Here is an 18,905-nt window from a genome sequence, read left to right on the forward strand (position 1 = left end):
GCCCAGACACTACAGAACAGAGACAAGCCATTCTTGCTGGGCCCTGCCTGAATTCTTGGCTCCAAGAATGTGAAACAGTACAAGATTATTGTTTTGACATGCTACACTATGCAGTAGTTTCTTATAACGCAAGAAATAACTAATATACTTTCACTATATTATTACGCCCTGAATGTTTCCCTGGGATTCACGATTTGCATACTTAAATCCTCCATGTAATGGTATTGAGAAATGGGGTCTTCTGGGAGGTGTTGAGGTCATGGGAGCTCCACCCTCATGAGTAAATGAATGTAGTGAGAGGGCCTTTGCCGGGTGCTAGCACCTTACTCTTGGACTTCTCAGATTCCAGTGATGCCCTTCTCAGCCTTGCCCACCTTATGCTGGGTCAGCCTCCTATGTAGATGCCCTCTCCTCCAGCTTGGATTCAGACTCTCCAAGCCAGGCAGCCCTCCAAACCTGGATAATTTCACCCCTTAGGGGCTTGAAAGAACACATCCTTGTTATCTCACAAGGCATCTGAATACAGCTTATTTGGTCATCTATGCCAGGGATGTTTGTAAGGTGGCAGTCAAGGTATCAGCTGAGGCTATGATCTCATCTGAAGACTTGACTGGGGAAGAAGCCATGTCAACTTCATTCACATGGTTGTTGACAGAATTCAGCTCTTTATGAACCATTGGTCAGAATTCACCCTCAGTTCCCTGATATTTGGAACTTTCCAACATGTCAGCTTGCCTCATCAAAGTGTGCAAACATAGAAGGCAACAGAGGAACATGGAAGTCACAGTCTTTTATAACCTTATCTGGAAACCATAGCTGATCACTTCTGTTCTATTCTTTTTGTTAAAAGAATAGATCCAAGTCACTGGATCTGGATTGCATAAGAGCATGAATTCCACAAGGCAGGGATCTTTAGGAACCATTTGAAAGTTTACCTACCACAATTGCTCTCAACCCTATCTAGGGAAGATGACCTGTCTCAGCTTTTCTCCATTTTCTGAGAGTCTATTCCTTTTGCTCACACCACATATGAACTGCAGCTCTATTCAAGGTTCTTGGTTGCACAAGTAAAAACTAGCTCTGCTTAACTTAAGCAAAAATAGTCTCTATAAAATTAGGCTTGGATCATGAGGTGGAGATTGGGAGGACAGAGGTTTGAGACCAGCCCAGGCAAAAAGTTAGCCAGCCCCCTTCTCAACCAATAAGCTAGATGTCATGGTGTACACCTGTGGCCCCAGCTATGTGGGAGGCTGTAGAAAGGTGGAGCTAGTCCAGGCCAGACTAGGCTAAAAATGAAACGCTATCTAAAAAATAAACTTTTAAAAAAGCAAAAAAGGGCTGGAGGCATGCCTCAGGCAGGTGACAAAGTACTTGCCTAACAAGACTGTGAGTTCAAACCCCAGCACTGCCAAAAATAAAAATAAATTAGACTTGGAGTTTTAAAAAGTTCTCGCTTTTAAAATGAATGAGTAAAGTGATGTAGGCATAAATTAATAAATTAACAGATTACCTAGTAGTTTGTGGATGGGATGATGGCATATTTAGCTTGGGAAACGCCTTAAAAACTGGAGATCAAAGCTGGGCACCAGTAGCTCACACCTGTAATCCTAGCTACTCAGGATGCTGAGATCAGGAGGATCACAGTTTGAAGCCAGCCCAGGCAAATAGTTCACGAGACCCTATCTCGAAAAAACCCATCACAAAAAAGGGGTGGTGTAGACCCTAAATTCAAGCCCTAGTAAGAAAACAAACAAAAAACAAACAAAAAACCCCTGAAGATCAATGAGATGAAACTCTGTTAAAAAATTAAAAAACAGGATATCTATATTTATATCTATATTTATATTATTAGAAAGTTGTTGATAACATTAGTAAGTGAAAAAAGTAAATTCTAGAAGATTTTTTAAAAATTCAGGTACATTTAATTCAAGAAGTTGCTAACTTTTTAAATGTCTAAGAGCACAATTCAGGGCAAAGTCATGGTGGAACTAGCAAGATTTGGAGATTTATTGATTAAATTGATTGATTTAGTTGGACTGCAGTTGGAACTCAGGGCTTTACACTTGCAAAGCAGGCTCATGCAAAGCAAGTGCTCTCTCTACTGCTTGAGCGGTTCATTTTACTCTGGTTATTTTGGAGATGAGCGTCTCTTCAACTATTTACCTGAGCTGGCTATGAGCCACAGTCCTGATCTCAGCCTCCAAAGAAGCTAGGATCACAGGTGTGAGCCGCTGGCGCACAGCAGATTTGGGGATTTCAAAGAGAATTTGAGAAGAAAAGTCTCCCAGAAGACACTGGACACCCTGAAGAAAATCTGTATTCCTGTCTCCACCAGTCCTGTAAAGAAGAGAGCTTATCAGTTTTATTATGGCTGTACATACATAACTGCAAAACTTGGCTACTTAAAACAAGAGCAGTCATCTTATCTTTCTCTGTTTCTGAAGTTGACTGGGCTCATCTTGGCAGTTCTTTCTGGGTTTTCCCATGCAGTCTTAGTCAAACTTTTGGTTGGGGCCTGAGAGTTCCCTCCCGACTGGAAGCTGAGCCAGGATTTCAGCTGGATCACTTGTGTGATCCATGTGGCCACAGCATGGCAACTGGGTTCCATGAATGATTGTCCCAAGAGGGAAGAGGCAGGTGGAAACTGATCTCCCTTTGTTACAGAGCCTCAGAAGTCACACTGCCTCACTCTTTCTATATTCCATTTGCTAGAAGCAAATTAGAGGGGGTAACCCATATTAAAGGAAAGGGAAATTTGATTCCATTTCTGATGCAAAGAATCTTCAAGACTGTGTGACACATTTGAAAAAAGCCATCACAGTGTCATTAAGTTGGCTCCACTATGCAAGCAAAGGCTTCCTGGCAAATGCAGTGAATACAGGCATACCTTGTTTTATTGCACTTTGCAAATAATGAATTATTTATAAGTTGAAGTTTTGTGGCAACCCTGTATCATTTTTCTACCAGTTCAGATGATCATTATCTTTTTTTTTTTTTTTGGCAGTACTGGAGTTTGAACTCAGGGCCTCACACTTGCTAGGTGGGTATTCTACCACTTGAGCTACTCCACCAGCCCTTTTTTGTGTCAGGTATTTTTGAGATAAGGTCTCTCCAACTATTTGCCCAGGCTGGCTTTGAACCTCATCTTTGCCTCTTGAGTAGCTAGAATTACAGGTGTGAGCCACCAGCACCTGGCCTGTGATTTTCTTTATTGCAGTATTTACTTCATTGCAGTAATCTGGTACCAAACCCACAGTATCTACAAGGTATGAGTGTAAGGACAGCACATCTGAACTTTAGGAAAAACAGACCTGAGAATGCTCCCTGGGTTGCTGTGGTCCGGAGCATGGGGCAAAAGAGTTTATTTCTTGAGCTCAGTGCTGGATCTCATCCCAAATGCCCAACCTGCTGGTTCTTCTGGGAGACTCCTCAGGCAGTGCAGTCTGACCTGGCAGATGCAGAAGTCTTTGAATGCAGAGAGACCTGTTTTCAAGTCTGAGAGACCTGTTTTCAAGTCTGATTATGCCACCCACTAACACTTAAACTTGGATGAGTTATTCCCTGTCTCTTTAGGGATCCTGTCAGCCAGGGTCCTGGCAAAGAACAGATGATACACTCGACTGGGTAATTTGAGGAGAGTTTAATAAAGGAGCTATTCACAAAAGTGAGGGCAAGGTGTAGAGTAACCACTAGGGCTAGTACAGGGCTCTGGGGACTCAACACTAGGGACAATAGGGCTATCGCTTTCCCTGGGCCTGAGGGAGCCAGAGGGAGGGGTGGTTTCTAAAGCCTAGAGACAGAGAGGCTGTGTGAGGGCCTGCCACGTGGAAATGGCACATTTGGTGGTACCCACAGCCAGTCAGGGAACATACAGACTAGGGAATATACACCTAGCTCCACCCGTCCCCTCCTGCTGGGGCTCCCCATTGGCCAAACCCAAGAGGAAGACGGAAGAGGAGGGAAGTCACTGGGGCTGTGGCAACAGCTCAGCCTCCAGGGCCACATAGTGGCTGGAGAGGGGTAAGGGTCAATTTATCTGGAGGGACAAATAGAAGATGTTTGGCACAGAGAGTACAAAAAATATATCAAAACTGTCTGGCTCAGAAAAGACAGTTGTAGACCTGAGCGCCAACTCCCTGTTCAAAGCTTTCTTTATGTATTTATAGTACTGGGGCTTGAACTCAGGGCCTACACCTTAAGCCACTCCACCAGCACTTTTTTGTGATGGGTTTTTCAAGATAGAGTCTCACAAACTATTGCCCAGTGTTGGCTTGGAACCATGATTCTCCTTATCTCTGCCTTTTAAGTAGCTAGGATTACAAGGTGTGAACCATCGGCACCAGGCTCAAATCTTACTTTAATAGAGAGAGCAAAGGAAAATAAAACAAAAGATATTGGGCTTTATCCAAAAATAGAACACTTTCCTAGTCTGCGTGAGACCCTGGATAGGATCCCATCATGGAAAAACAAACAAAAAGACAACATTCAAGTGTGTGTGTGTGTGTGTGTGTGTGTGTGTGTGTGTGTGTGTGTATGTATGTTTTAACAAAAACAAGTAAAGTACAGGAGTTTATTGAGACAGAAAAGTTTAAAGTGGGAGAGTAGAGCCCCAGAGTTAGGGAGACCCCCAATCAAGTGTGTCTTTACACAAAATCTTTCAATGAGTTTCTTTTTCTTTTTGCGGTACTGGGGTTTGAACTCAGGGCCTTCACCTTGAGATACTCTACCAGCCCTTTTTGTGATGGGTTTTTTCAAGATAGGGTCTTGTGAACTATTTGCCCAGGCTGGCTTCAAACCTCGATCCTCCCGATCTCTGCTTCCTGAGTAGCTAGGATTACAGGTGTGAGCCACCTGTGCCCAGCTCAATGACTTTCTGTCATTTGCTGACAGGAATCAAGAAAAGGCAAACATCCCCAGTTTGGGAACACACCACAGCCTGTAGCAGCATCCAGTGGTTGTTAAATACATGGGAAAATGGGGAGATTCAGGGAGTTCCTATCAAATCAGCTGCTATAGTAAGTAATGATTTCCATCCAAATCTCATAGTCTGTACTGGATATTATATTTTTTTTCCAGTGCTGAGGATGGAATCCAAGGCCTTGCAAATGCTAATCAAGTAATTTACCACTGAGCTAAGTCCCCAGCTTCAGACGCCATGCTTTTAACCTTATTTCCTTAGAACTCATCTCTGAGAATATAGGAAAAACCAAAATCCATTTCTCACAAAAGAAAATACCAAATGTTTCTAGACACCCCCCTCCCCACCAAACAAGCAATTAATTCTATAGTGCACAGCAGCTGGGCCAATTTAATTTGGCCACAGGTTAAGAGTCAAGTCCCCAAGCCTGACACTCACTTTCAGGTGAGTGTCAAATCCATCGTCCAGAACTTCTGACCAACTAGCTATAAATTGGGATTCCCATGACCCCTTCCTTGGGTTTGATTAATTTAGTAGAGTGGCTCATAGAACCTAGGGAAAAACATTTACATTTATTACAAAGAAAACAGATGAGATGCGTGGAGTGAGCTATGGGAGAAGGAGCGCTTCTCCACCCTGTCCAGGTGCACCACGCACGTGTTCAGCCTCCACACTTTAAGCTACCTGGAAGCTCTTTGAAACCTGTCCTTTTTTTTTTTGGCAAGACTGGGGTTTAAACTCAGGGCTTCACACTTTCAAAGCAGGTACTCTAATGCTTGGGTTAAGTTTCCAGTCTATTTTGTTCTGGTTATTTTGGAGATGGGGGTCTCGTGAACTATTTGTCCAGACTGGCCTCAAATAGTGATCCTCCCGATTGCAGCCTCCCAAGTAACTAGAATTATAGGCATCCACCAGCTCCTGGTGCCAGCAGAGCATTTGGGATAAATTTCACAGTGAGTTATGTTCCCTGATGAAAATGAGAATTGACGAGACTGGCAGTGTGGCTCAAGTGGTAAGAGCGCCTGCCTACCTAGCAAGCATGAGGTCCTGAGATCAAATCCCAGTGCTGCCAAAACAAACAAAACCAAAAAAGCCCAGCTGAGTAGGAACATGACTGAAGAAAAAAGGATGTGATGTAATAGTAATGAACTAGGGAGCACTTGGGGGTAGGGGGACCCAGCAAAGCCTGTCCATTTAGATTCTCTCCGGCCTCATTGTAAAACCGTTTCTTCCTTCTAAGTAGGAAGGATCTTTTCTGGAATGAGGGTCCTATGATCTACCATCAAACAAACTAGGTCAGAGAATTTCTTTACAGTCAGCTCTTACACAGAAAGGTGGGGGAAAGTTAGAGTAATATTTTTAGGTTTTATGGATGGCTTGGATAAAAAGAGTTCTGGTTCTTTCTTTTACTTTTTCTTCTTTTTGGTGGGACTGGGCCTCGAGTTTACAAAGCAGGCATTCTACCAGCTGAGCCACACCTCATCCTTTTTGATTTTTTTTTGAGACAAGTTCTCACTATGTCACCCAGGTTGTCCTTGGCCTTGAATTTGTGATCCTCTAGGATACAAGCGTGTGCCAACCTGTTTGGCAAGGATTCTGGTTTCTATGACCTGCCTTGGGGAAGAATTCTAGTTGCTCAGAGGAATGAGAGACAAGGGGGCAGCGGAAGTTAACAGAGAAACTTTGTTTCTGTGGGCTTCATTTTGGGGTACATTTTTTGAGACCTAAGAGTTCAACAAATACTTGATAATTATTGATCTTTAATCATTGCATAATATCCATTGAGAAAATGTAATTTATCAGCATTCCCCCATTGTACATTTATTCTATATGTGTTTTGTTTTATGTTGTTGCTTTTATAAAAAAAAATGTTCTTGGAAAAATAACAAAAGCAGGACAGGACAAGATAGATGATTCGAAGTATCCACTGCTTTCATTCTGTGAATGAGAAGAGTCAGTTAACACAAGAAAGACTATATTCTGAAGAAAGACAGCATTGGGAATCACAAAAGAGGTAGCAGGACAGCAGAAAAGCACAGAGAAACTGAGGCAACAGAGAAAAGCAGTGAACAGTTCCAAGCCCATCCCTGGCTTGCCAGGAAAGGGAGGGAAAGCTGAAGACACCATCACAAGGTAAGCCAAGCGGCCCTGGAGACACACTGGGGCAATTCTAGCTGCAAGATAAGCTCATACCTCCCACAAACCTTAAACCTAGTGCAGGGACGTGGTGAGGCAGTGACTGCTGCATTGTGGAGGGCCAACCTCAGTTGAAAAAGACATTCTGCCACTCCCTTTACCTAAGAGGGTGATAGCAAGGTACTATCTTTTTTTTTTTTTTGGTGGGACTAGGATTTGAATTCAGGGCTTCATGCCAGCAAAGCAGGCACTCTAAACATTTGAACCATAACTACAGTCCATTTTGCTCTGGTTATTTTGAAAATGGAGTCTTGTGAATTATTTGCCTGGGCTGGCCTCGAACTGGGATCCTCCTGATCTCAGTCTCCCAAGTAGTTGGGATTACTGGTATGAGCCACCAGCACCCAGCACCTGGCTGGCAAGGTGCCAACTTGAGACAGACTGAGATTGAGACATGCTGGGGACCTGTAATCAGGGAACATTCACAGCTCATGGAGTCTTGGGACACCCTGCCATGTGTCTGAGTGGGAGATGGCCAAAATAGGTGGTCAAAGAGAGGAAGAGGGTCTGACATGATCCTGCAAAGAAGCTTAAGCAGCAGGGAGTTCTGGTGGCAGCAAATGGTGTGGATGGCAACATCAATACCCTATTCTCACCAGTAGATAGGTCATCCAGATTAAAAAACAAATCAACAAATAAACTTCAAAATTAAATGACACTATACACCATTTGGACTTAACACATATCTATAGAATATTTCATCCAGCAGCTGCACAATACACATTCTTCTCAGTAGTCCATGGAATTTTCCCGATCATATTTTAGACCTAAGGAAAGTCTTCATAAACATAAGAAAATTGAAATACCTCTCTGTATTCTGTCAGACCACAGAAATAGGTCGGGCACCCATGACTCACACATTTAATCCTAGCTACTTGGGAGGCAGAGATCAGGAAGATCACAGTTCGAAGCCAGCCCAGGCAGATAGTTCATGAGACCCTTTCTAGAAAATACCCAACCGACACAAAAAGGGCCTGGTAGAATTGTTCAAGTGATAGAGTGCCTACCTGGCAAGGGTCAGACCCTGAGTTCAAGCCCCAGTACTACCAAAAAACACCCCCAAAACTAGAAATAAACATCAAAAATTACAGAAAATATTCAAATACATGGAGACTAAACAATACAGTGAATCATCAAAGAAATAAGATAGGAATTAAAAAAATCCTAGAACCCAATGAAAATGAAAACACAACAGAACCTCTGAGATACAGCAAAAGCAGTGGGAAGAAGTTTATTGCTATGAGCAACTAATCAAAACAAAACAAAACAAAGAGATCTCAAATATATAGCTAATGATACATCTCAAGCTCCTAGAAGAATAAGACAAGCTAAACCCAAAATTAGCAGGCGGAAAAAAATGAAGATTAAGGCAGAGATTAATGAAATGGAGACTAAAAAACAATACAAAGAACCAATGAACTAAAGAGTTGGTTCTTGGGGGAAAGAGGGTAAAGGAGAATGATAGAGGGGGTAAATTCAAGTATAACATATTTGATATATTGTGAGAACTTTTATAAATGCCACAATGTATCCCCAGCACAACAACAACAACAAAAAAACACTTTAATATAAAATTACAAAACCGAAAAATTGGTTCTTTGAAAAAGATAAATAAGATTGATAATCCTGTAGCCAAACTGGTCAAATGAAGGAGGGAAAAGACCCAAATTAATAGAATTAAAGATAAAAAGGGAATATCACAACAAATACCAATTAAATCCAGAGGATCATTAGGGAATACTTGGAAAATTTATATTTTAATAAATGGGAAAACCTAGAAGAAATTAATAAATTTCTAGATGCATTTGACTTACAAGAATTGAACCACATGAATATAAAGCATGTAAGCAGATTTGTGATGAGCAATGAGATTGAAGCAGTAATCAGTAATCTTCCAACAAAGGAGAGCCCAAGTCCAGATGGACTCACTGCCAAATTCTACCAAATGTTTAAAGAACTAACACCAATGCGCCTCAAACTATTCCACAGAATCGAAAGGGACCGAACTCATTCTATGAAGACAGTACTACCCTGATTCTAAAACTCAATAAGGACACAATAAAAAAGATAATTATAGGCCAATTTCCTTGACGTAGGTGCAAAAATTTTTCAAAACAACACTTGCAAACCAAATTTAATAACACATTAAAAAGATAATATACCATGATCAGGCTGGTTTCATTCCAGGAGTGCAAGTATGGTTCACCATATTCAAATCTATAAATGTAAGAAAACATATAAACAGAATCAAGGACAAAACCGACATCATCATTTCAATAGACGCAGGAAAAATCTTTGATCAAATTCCACATTCTTTCATGATAAAAGCTCTAAAGAAACAAGGAATAGAAGGAACGTACCTCAACATAATGAAGGGTGTATATGACAAACGTACAGCCAACATCACACTCAACAGGGAAAAACTGAAATCAATTTCTCTAAAGTCAGGAATGAGATTATCTCTGTTTGCAGATAATATGATTCTATACCTAAAAGACACTAAAGATTCCACAAAAAAAAAAAAAAAAGATTCCACCAAAAAGACTCCTAGATCTGGTAAACACTTTTGGCAATGTAACAGGATATAAAATTAACACACAAAAATCAATGGCTCTTCTGTGTACCAATAATAAACAGGCTGAGAAAAAAGTCAGGAAAACAATTCCATTCACAATAACCACAAAAAAACAAAAGCTCTAGGAATAAACTTAACTAAGGAGGTGAAAGACCTCTACAATGAAAACTATAAAACCTTGAAGAAAGAAGTCAGAGAAGACACAAGAAGATGGAAAGACTGCACATGCTCATGGATTGCCAGAATTAATATGATGAAAATGGTTGTGCTACCAGAAGCAATCTACAGATTCAACTCAGTACTCATCAAAATCCCAATGCCATCCTAAAATTTATATGGAAACATAAAAGACCCTGAATAGCAAAAGTAATCCTGAGCGAAAAGAGCAATGCTGGAGGTTTTACAATACCAGATTTCAAATTATACTACAGAGCCCTAAGTAGCACAAACAGCATGGTACTAGCACCAAAAAAAAGATATGAATACCAATGGAACCCAATACAAGACTCAAAAATAAGTCCATAGCTAGAGCCATATAATTTTTTTGTGTGTGGTACTGGGGTTTGAACTCAGGGCCTAATGCTTGCTATGTAGGCACTCTACCAATGAGCCACTCCACCAGCAAGTTGTCTGATTTTTGACAAAGAAGCCAAAACTATACATTGGATAAAAGGCAGCCTCTTCAGCAAATGGTGCTGGGAAAGCTGGATACCCACATGTACAAGACTGACTCCAGACCCTTATCTCTTCCCCTGTATGAAAATATATTCAAATTGAATTAAAGATTTTAATGTAAGACTTGAAACTACTATGGGAAAACACTTCAAGATATAGCATAGTTAATTATTTTCTCAATCGGACTCCAATTGCCTAGGAAATAAGAACAAGAATTGGAAAATGCGTTAGATTAAAAAGCTTCTGTAGGTGTGGCTCAAGCAGTAGAGCACCTGCTTTGCAAGTGCAAAGCCTGAGTTCAAACTCCAGCTCAATCCATCCCTAAAAAAACCTTCTGTATATCTAAGGAAACACTTACTAGAGTTAAGAGAAGGTCTACAGAATGAAAGAAAAATATGCCAGTTATTCATCAAATAATGGATTAATATCCAGAACATACAAATATCTTAAAAAATTAAACAGCAAAGAACAATAAAATTAATAAGTGAATTCAACAGATAGCTCTCAGAAAAAGTGAAATGGCTAATGAATCCATGAAGAAATGTTCAACATACTTTTTTTTTTTTTTAGGTAAAAAGAACTTGGATCCAGAATGAAAATATTAAGTATGCTAAAAGACTGGAAATTAATTACATGAAACAGAAAGGAGAATATAATGTACAAATGTGATGAAAGGATTCTTGTGGCACTCACTGAATAATCAAAGGATGACAGATCAATAATTAACATTATAAATATAGCTAAGAGAATAGTTTCTTGAAAAGTCAGGAGATCAACCAGAAACCTACATCTTTTTTCTAATTTAGGGAAGAAAAAAACAGGAATATGAATTGTTTAACACCTACACACACACACATACACACATACAAACATACAAACTTTATTTATTTATTTATTTTTTTCATTTTTCTTTTATTATTCATATGTGCATACAAGGCTTGGTTCATTTCTCCCCCCTGCCCCCACCCCCTCCCTTACCACCCACTCCACCCCCAAACATACAAACTTTAAAAGCACAAATCAATGAAACATAACTAAGTATAAACTTTCTAATGTCTCTTTTGACACATCATTGCCTACAAGGGAATTCATACACATAATGTTCAACATACTTATCCAAAGAGGAATGTAAATCATAACTACACTGAAATTCCATCTCACTCCAGTCAGAATAGTAATCATCAAAAAACAACCAAACAACAAGTGCTGGTGACTATGCCAGGAAACTGTTAGTAGAACTGTCAAACAGTGCAACCTCTATGGAAATCAGCATGGAAATTCATCAAAAAACTAAAAACAGCCTTTTGAGGTGACTAACGCTTGTAATGGTACCTACTCAGGAGGTGGAAATTAGGAGGATAGAGATTTAAAGTCAGCCTGGGCAAAAAGTTAGAAGCTGGGTGGCTTGCACCTGTCACCCGAGCTATGTGAAAAGGATAAATAGGAAGACTGCAGTCCAGATTGGCTAGGGCACAGATGCAAGACCCTACTTGAAAAATAACTATAGCTCAAGTGGTAGAGTGCTTCCCTAGCAAAGCGCAAGGCCCTGAGTTCAACCCTCAGTACCACCAAGAGAAAAAAAAAAGCTTACATGGATGTTTTGAAATATCTAAGTTGGTCTTTTTAGGATCTTAATCTACCAGAGTCCCTGAAGTGGGATCCAGGATGAGGACCCAGCTCTGAGGGTGGCCTCTGCACCCTCCCTTGCTCCACTGCTGACCTCCTCAATCCCTCCACTCAGCATTGCCACCCTGAATTCAGCAGCAGCAGTCTGGACTGCCCTGAATGGAGAAACCCAAATTAGAACAAAGGCCTTAAGCTGAGGCCTGGAAGCAAAAACATTATTTGATTTTACAGAAATAGGTCCTAAAAATGTGAAAGTTTTCAAAGCATACCACCTTCTTCTCCACTTCCCAGGACTCACTGAAAAGCAAAACTGAGGTCCCTGTGCCCAGCAGCCCTGACCTGAACTGGAGTTTCCTCAGGCTCAGGTTTCTAATCTTCAGACCCCAGCACAGGTAATCATCCTTGTGAAAACAGAACCCAGACCTGGGGTCTCTGAGTATTCTGTTCTCCAGCCCAGGGAAGAGGCCGAGCTGCATTTTCCTCCAGCATAGGTTTTCCTGGCCCTGCTTCTGATGGTGCCCAGGAGAGGCTGGAACCCAAAGTGTGAGGTGTGTGTGTGTGCAGGCGTTATTGGCAGTATCCCCTCCCTCCTGGAACTTTGGGGAGGTCCTTGAGGAGGAAAATGGCATCGGAAGTATCATTCAGATTAAATTTGGCCAAAAGCTGTCTCCCAACAAAATTAGTACACTATAACTTCTGCGTGGTGTATGTGTGTGTGTGTGTGTGTGTGTGTGTGTGTGTGTGTGTGTGTGTGTGTTGCTATGCTTGTTTGTTTTGCAGTGCTGGGGACCAAACTTCGACTTTCACATGCCAGGGAAGTGCTCTACCACTGAGCTCCAGCCTCAGCCCCTAGCCTAACATAATCTGGAAACAAAGTGCAACCTACCTTGAGAGTCTATTCTTGTAACTGTAAGGGCAGAGACAGGATAGTCTCTTTCCTCTTTATCACACAGGGCACAGCCAACACTTTATAAAGAAGGCCAATTAACAAGAGAAAACCATAGCAAACTTATTTAACCAAAGTTTTATGTGCTATAGGAAACTTCCCATAACGAAGACCTGGGGGAAGTGTCTATTTCATGCTTAGGTCTGATGAAGCAGAGACACCTGGGTAGAAGCGCAATTAGCAAAAGAGATGTGATCAAATAGTAGTAGACTGGACGGGAAAACCTAACAAGGCCTGTCTGTTTAGGTACTTCTTGGCATCTCTGTTGTAGCATTCCTTCCTCCAGAATATGAGCAGGAACCTTGTGAACTACTTTTGGGCAAGGACGGTCTGACAGTTTCTTTCAGGCCAGTTCCTACACAAAAAGATGGGGGGAACCAGGTCCCAGTGGCTCATACCTGTAATCCTAGCTACTTGGGAAGCAGCAATCAGGAGGATTGCAGTTTGCCAGCCCCTGGCAAATAGTTCCCTGAGACCCTTTCTCAAAAAAACCTATCATGAAAAAGTGTTGGCAGAGTAGCTCCTGCCTAGCAATTGTGAGGCCTAAGTTCAAACCTCAGTGCTGCTAAAGAAGAAAAAAAGAAGGGGGAAAGTTAGAGTGATATTTTTAGTTAATGAGTGATGTTTTTAGTTAGAGAGATACTTTATGACTTACCTTGAGGGAAAGGAATTCTGGTGTCTGTGACTCACTTTGGGGCAGTGTAAGGGACAAGAGACAGGAGGACAGAAGAAAGTCACAGAGACTGGTTGTGAGGTTGCTTCCATTAGTTTTTGAACTAAAGCATTAGTTTTTGAACTGGGCATGCTAAAGTGGCATAGTTAGGGTATCAGTTTCTGAACCCCAACAAAGCAAGTAACTAAGTCTCGTCTCATCACAGCACCTGCCTTTCAGTCATTCACAGGCTGCAGATTTCTCACACACGTCCAAATAATGCCAATTGCTGAGCTATAACCTATCAGGCCATTTCTGTAGCCTCTTCCTTTTTCTGTCTGTAAGTACTGCCTGCGCACTGCTAGATGGAGCTCTCTGGACTTTTACAGATTCAAGGTAATGCTTAATCCATAAACCATTTCTTTTCTCAAATAAACTCTGCTAAATTTCATTTGTTTAAAGATTTTCTTTTACCAGGAGTAAGCAACTCATTGCCTCAGAGTCAAGCTCCAGGTACCCTGAAAGGGCTGAGGTGCTTGTCTGGTCATGTGTGTTCCCGGCTGGTACCAAAGACAGCAGAACTCCTGCAAGCTGCACTAAGGTACTGTCCCTGTTCTGCCTGGACTTGAACTCAACTGCCCTGTGCTTAGAGCTAGGTCATGGTCTGATCCTGCACCAAATGTAATGTTTGAATAGAGCTGATTCAGTCCCTAGGTTCTTCAAATGACCATACAAAGAAATCTTCTAGAATCCTCTAAGAGTGTTGGGGCCAGGATTTAAACAAAGGCAACTAGCATTTCTTTCTCTTTGGGGAATCATGACTCTGACCAGCTGCTGCTCTGGGATTTGTCGTGTCAGCTGCTCATGTCCCTCTCACTTCACATGGCCCAGGGAACTGTTTCTTTGTTTGTTTGGTTGGTTGGTTTGGTGGGACTGGGGTTTGAACTCAAGGCTTTATACTTGCAAAGCAGGCACTCTACCACTTGAGCCACACCTTCAGTGAATTTTGGTGTGGTTATTTTGGAGATGGGATTTTGTGAATTATTTGCCTGGGCTGGCCTTGAACTGCGATCTTCCCTATTTCAACCTCCCAGGTAGCTAGGGTTATAGGCATGAGCCACGTGTGCCTGGCTCCAGGGAACTCTTTTTTTTTTGGTGGTACTGGGATTTGAACTCAGGGTCTTATGCTTCCTAGGCAGGTGCTCTACCTTGTGAGCCACTCTGCCAGCTCCCCTTCAGGGAACTCTTAATGCCAAGTTTTGGGGAAGTGCTGCTGGGTCAAGTCACATAGCCACCTAACCAGGGCATTCCTTCCCACTGCTCACTGGGCAGAGAGATGACTCAGGGATGTTTTGAATTTCTGGGAGAGGATGCAATTAGGCAAATCCTCAAAATGAGATGCATAGCACTCAACAGCAAAGACTGCATATCTAAGCCATTGCCTGCAATGTTGGAGAAACAAACGCCCTTGGGCCTCAGGAGGGCCAGGATGTTGGTGGGAAAGCTCAGCGTGAGATGGGCTTGTATAAGCATCCATGCCTTGTGAGGTGATGCAGAACAAACTAATTATATCATGATGAGACACCATTGCAAAAAGAAGTCATTATAAAAAAACAAGGTCTGGAGGCATGGTTCAAGTGGTAGAGTGCCCGCCTAGCAAGCACAAGGCCTTGAGTTCAAATCCCAGTACCACCAAGAAACCAAACCAACCCAAAAGTGCTGGTGAAGATATGGAGAAATTGGAATTCTCAGATATTGCAGGTGGAAATGTAAAAAGATGAGTTGCTAGGGAAAGCAGTATGGCAGGTCCTCAAAAAGTTATACATAAAATTACCATATGATGCCGAAATCTCACTTCTGGTATGTACATAAAAGAACCAAAAGCAGCAACTTGAATAGACATTTGCCTACCCATGTTCATAGCTGTATTATTCACAGTAGCCAAAAGGTGCAAATATGGATAAATAAAATGTGGTATATACATGCAACAAAATATTATTCAACCTAAAAAGAGAGCAAGATTTTGAGCCCAGTGCAGTGATTCACGTCATCATTCTAGCACTTGGGAGGTTGAGGCAGAAGGATCATGAGTTTGAGGCCAGCCTGGGTTATAGAGCAAGACCCTGTCTCAAACAAAGAGTTGAAATAATAATATTCACATTATGTATATTTAACCACAATAAAAGATATATAGATCCAAATTATAAAAAGTAATTATAAATCCTGTTATTGTAGTTCTTTTTTTTTTTTTTTGGTAGTACTAGGGTTTGAACTCAGGGTCTCACACTTGCTAGGCAGGTGTTCTACCACTTGAGCCATGACACCCGCCCTGTTTTGTGTTGGGTATTTTCAAGAATGGCTCGCAAGAAGTATTTGCCTGAGCTGGCTTTGAACTGTGATCCTCCTGATCTCTTTCTCCCAAGTAGCTAGGATTATAGGCATAAGCCACCAGTGCCTGGCTCTATAGGAATTTCTAAACGAGTGAAATTAGATGCACATTTAATTAACTTCTTTTAATTTTTTTTTCGGAACTGGGGTTTGAACTCAGGGCCTTGCACTTGCTAGGCAAGCACCCTACCCCTTGAGCCGCACCACCAGCCCTTTTTCAGTTAAGGTCTTGCTCTTTTGCTTGGCTGGCCTAAGACCTCAATCCTCCTTCCTCTGCCTTTTGGATAGCTGGAACTATAGGCATGTGTCACCATACCTGGCTCTAATTCAGCTCTTTACCTGCTCAGTGACTATGTGTTAAGTGCATGAATGAATGACCCAACAGAATATATCTCTAGACATATACAGAGAAGCACCAATACATATTTTCACCCTCGAAACCCTTTTTCCTATCTTTTGAATTTTTTTTTTCCAGTATTGGGGCTTGAACTCAGGGTCTACACCTTGAGCCACTCCACCAGTCCTTTTTCTTGTGATGAGTTTTTCAAGATAGGGTCTCAAGAACTATTTTCCTGGGCTGACTTCAAATCATGGTCCTCCTGGTCTCTGCCTCCTGAGTAGCTAGATTTACAGGCGTGAGCCCTCAGTGCCTGGCTTGAATTTTTTTTTTTTAATTGAGATGAGTTTTCACTATGTTGCCCAGGCTGGTCTGGAACTCCAGGATTCAAGTGATCCTCCTGCCTCAGCCTCCCCAATTGCTGGGACTACAGTCATATACCACTGCACCCAGCTTTTTTAAATCTCAGAAGAAATATAAGAACTCGTGATTGTTATAACAAAAGCAAAAAAAAACTTTTTTGTTGCTAGAGATTGAATCTAAGGCCTTGAGCTTGTGGAGTGGCTCAAGTGGTAGAGTGCCTGCCTAGAGCCCTGGGTTCAAACCCCATTATTGGCAAAAAAAAAAAAGAAAGAAATCTTTTATTAAGGCCTGAGCATGCTAAGCACATGCTCTGCCACAGAACTGTACCACTCGACTAAAAAATAATTTCAAACTTAAAATATGTCAGAGAAGTTCACTTTCACTCATGCTCAACCCTATAACCACCCTTAGGTTTTTGACCTCCAGTCAAATGATATGAGAGCATCTTCAGCTTACACCTGTCAGAGTATCCCAGCAAGCTTCAGATATCAACCTAAATCAGGATCTAGCAGCCTCTTCTCAGGAAAACCTCTCCTGTTCTCATGTCTGCTTCACACACACACAAGCACACACAGATATGCCATCATCGCCACCACCCTCACCATATTCTAACTTTGGTAGGACTTCTGTATGCTCACCTCTCTTTTCTTTCACCAGTAGTATAGACCCAGATCCTGGGTAGGTTGTGGGTTTCCAGGTAGATAACCCTTGACATAACCCAGGGGAAACAACAGGAACCAGCTCTGGCAGACCGAAGGAAACGGGCCAAATGGAATGAGCAGAGGAAGAATTGGCAGTGCAGGCCAGGGTAAGATCTGCAGCCAGAACCTCAGGCAAAAGTTTTGCTGTAAAATGAGGTTGGTCTTTGCTGTAAAGCCAAGCCACTGCTGTATACACTTGGTCTGTCAACCCTGGACCTACCTGGGCCATCACTACTGGACCACTGCCAGACCTGCCCTCTTACTAACATTACTTTCAGAGTATCTTCAGTGTCCCAGGGCTGCTGTCGACCACTGCAGAAAGGATTCCTTAAGACAACAGCTCCTCATTCAGATTCTGAGACGAATGCAACAGCTTAACCAAGCCTGTGTTATCTAGGTCCATGTCTTATTTGCAAAGGAATCTGGAAAAGCCAGTGTGTCTTTGTGGCGTCTCTAGTGGAAGTTCATGATCTCTGCTGCCTATCAAGAGTTATAGATTGGGTGCATGTTCCTAGCTTAGCAGCCTTGCAAGAAGTCAAGGCTCCATTCCACCCATCTTTACCTACATTTCCCCTGCCTCTTGAACAACTGTGCTGTTCACAGCCCATGCGTTGCCTACCTTGTGTGCACAACAGAGCTCCTGAAGATTGAAAGAAAAAAATCAACTGATGAATGACATCTGATGCTGCTGATGAAAAATCCTTGCTTGGATGGCGTGAGGGTGTGTGTGTGAGTGTCTGTATGAGTGTTTAAATAGTTTATTGTATCATCACTAGACTAAAAGACATAATTGTTGTTGGGCTTTTCTTTAATTTTTCCTACTGATAATACATTCATCTGGCTCAAATAGCAAAGCAATATATAGAATGTTCATGCTTAGAATTGTCACTTGATGTCATGTCCCTATAGAACCTTTTATTCTTCTTTTTTGGTGGGACTGGGGTTTGAACTCAGGGCTTCCTGCTTGTAAAGCAGGCACTCTACTGCTCCCAACAAACCTCTACTCCATTTTGTGTGGTTATTTTGGATATGGGGTTTTGTGAACTATTTGCCTGGATGGGCCTCAAACTGTGATCCTTCTGAGCTCTGCCTCCTGAGTAGCTAGGATTATAGACATGAGCCACCAGCACCCAGCAACAAGTAAAAATTCTTAACTGTTCTGTGCTCTGCTTTCGTCATTTGAAGGTATTTTCTACAAGAATTTCAATATCAATACATAAAGAACTTTGCTATTCTTTTAAAAATACCTGCATCTACTATCTGGATGAACCCTTGGCTTATTTAACCACATACCAGCAGATGAACATTTAGGAGAATTTGTAGGATTTTGCTATTAAAAACAATCTTACAGCAAGTAAATTTTATCTTACAATAAATAATCTTACAGTAAGTAAAGAAATTTTCAAGTCCAATTTCATAGTAAAGATACTTCATTTTGCCCATATGCAGGAACGTCTGCCATGCACATTCTGAGAAGCAGAATTGCTGGCCCACAGCGTGTTGGCGTTGTGATCTTGTTAGGTATTGC

General features: G+C 41.7%; 1 long non-coding RNA gene across 2 annotated transcripts; it reads right to left on the reverse strand.

The window, feature by feature from the left end:
- Positions 1 to 1,550: 1,550 nt before the first annotated feature.
- Positions 1,551 to 17,750, reverse strand: LOC141424640 (uncharacterized). 2 transcript variants are annotated; one of them, XR_012449514.1, is made up of 3 exons: positions 17,598 to 17,750; positions 3,312 to 3,448; positions 1,551 to 2,337 (listed from the first exon to the last, which is right to left on the reverse strand). It is a non-coding gene; the product is annotated as an uncharacterized lncRNA (long non-coding RNA). The 2 variants fall into 2 exon arrangements; XR_012449515.1 differs by having other exon boundaries at positions 17,315 to 17,750.
- Positions 17,751 to 18,905: the final 1,155 nt, after the last annotated feature.

The sequence above is a fragment of the Castor canadensis genome, chromosome 7 (genome assembly GCF_047511655.1).
Source record: "Castor canadensis chromosome 7, mCasCan1.hap1v2, whole genome shotgun sequence".
NCBI classification, from domain to species: Eukaryota; Metazoa; Chordata; class Mammalia; order Rodentia; family Castoridae; genus Castor; species Castor canadensis.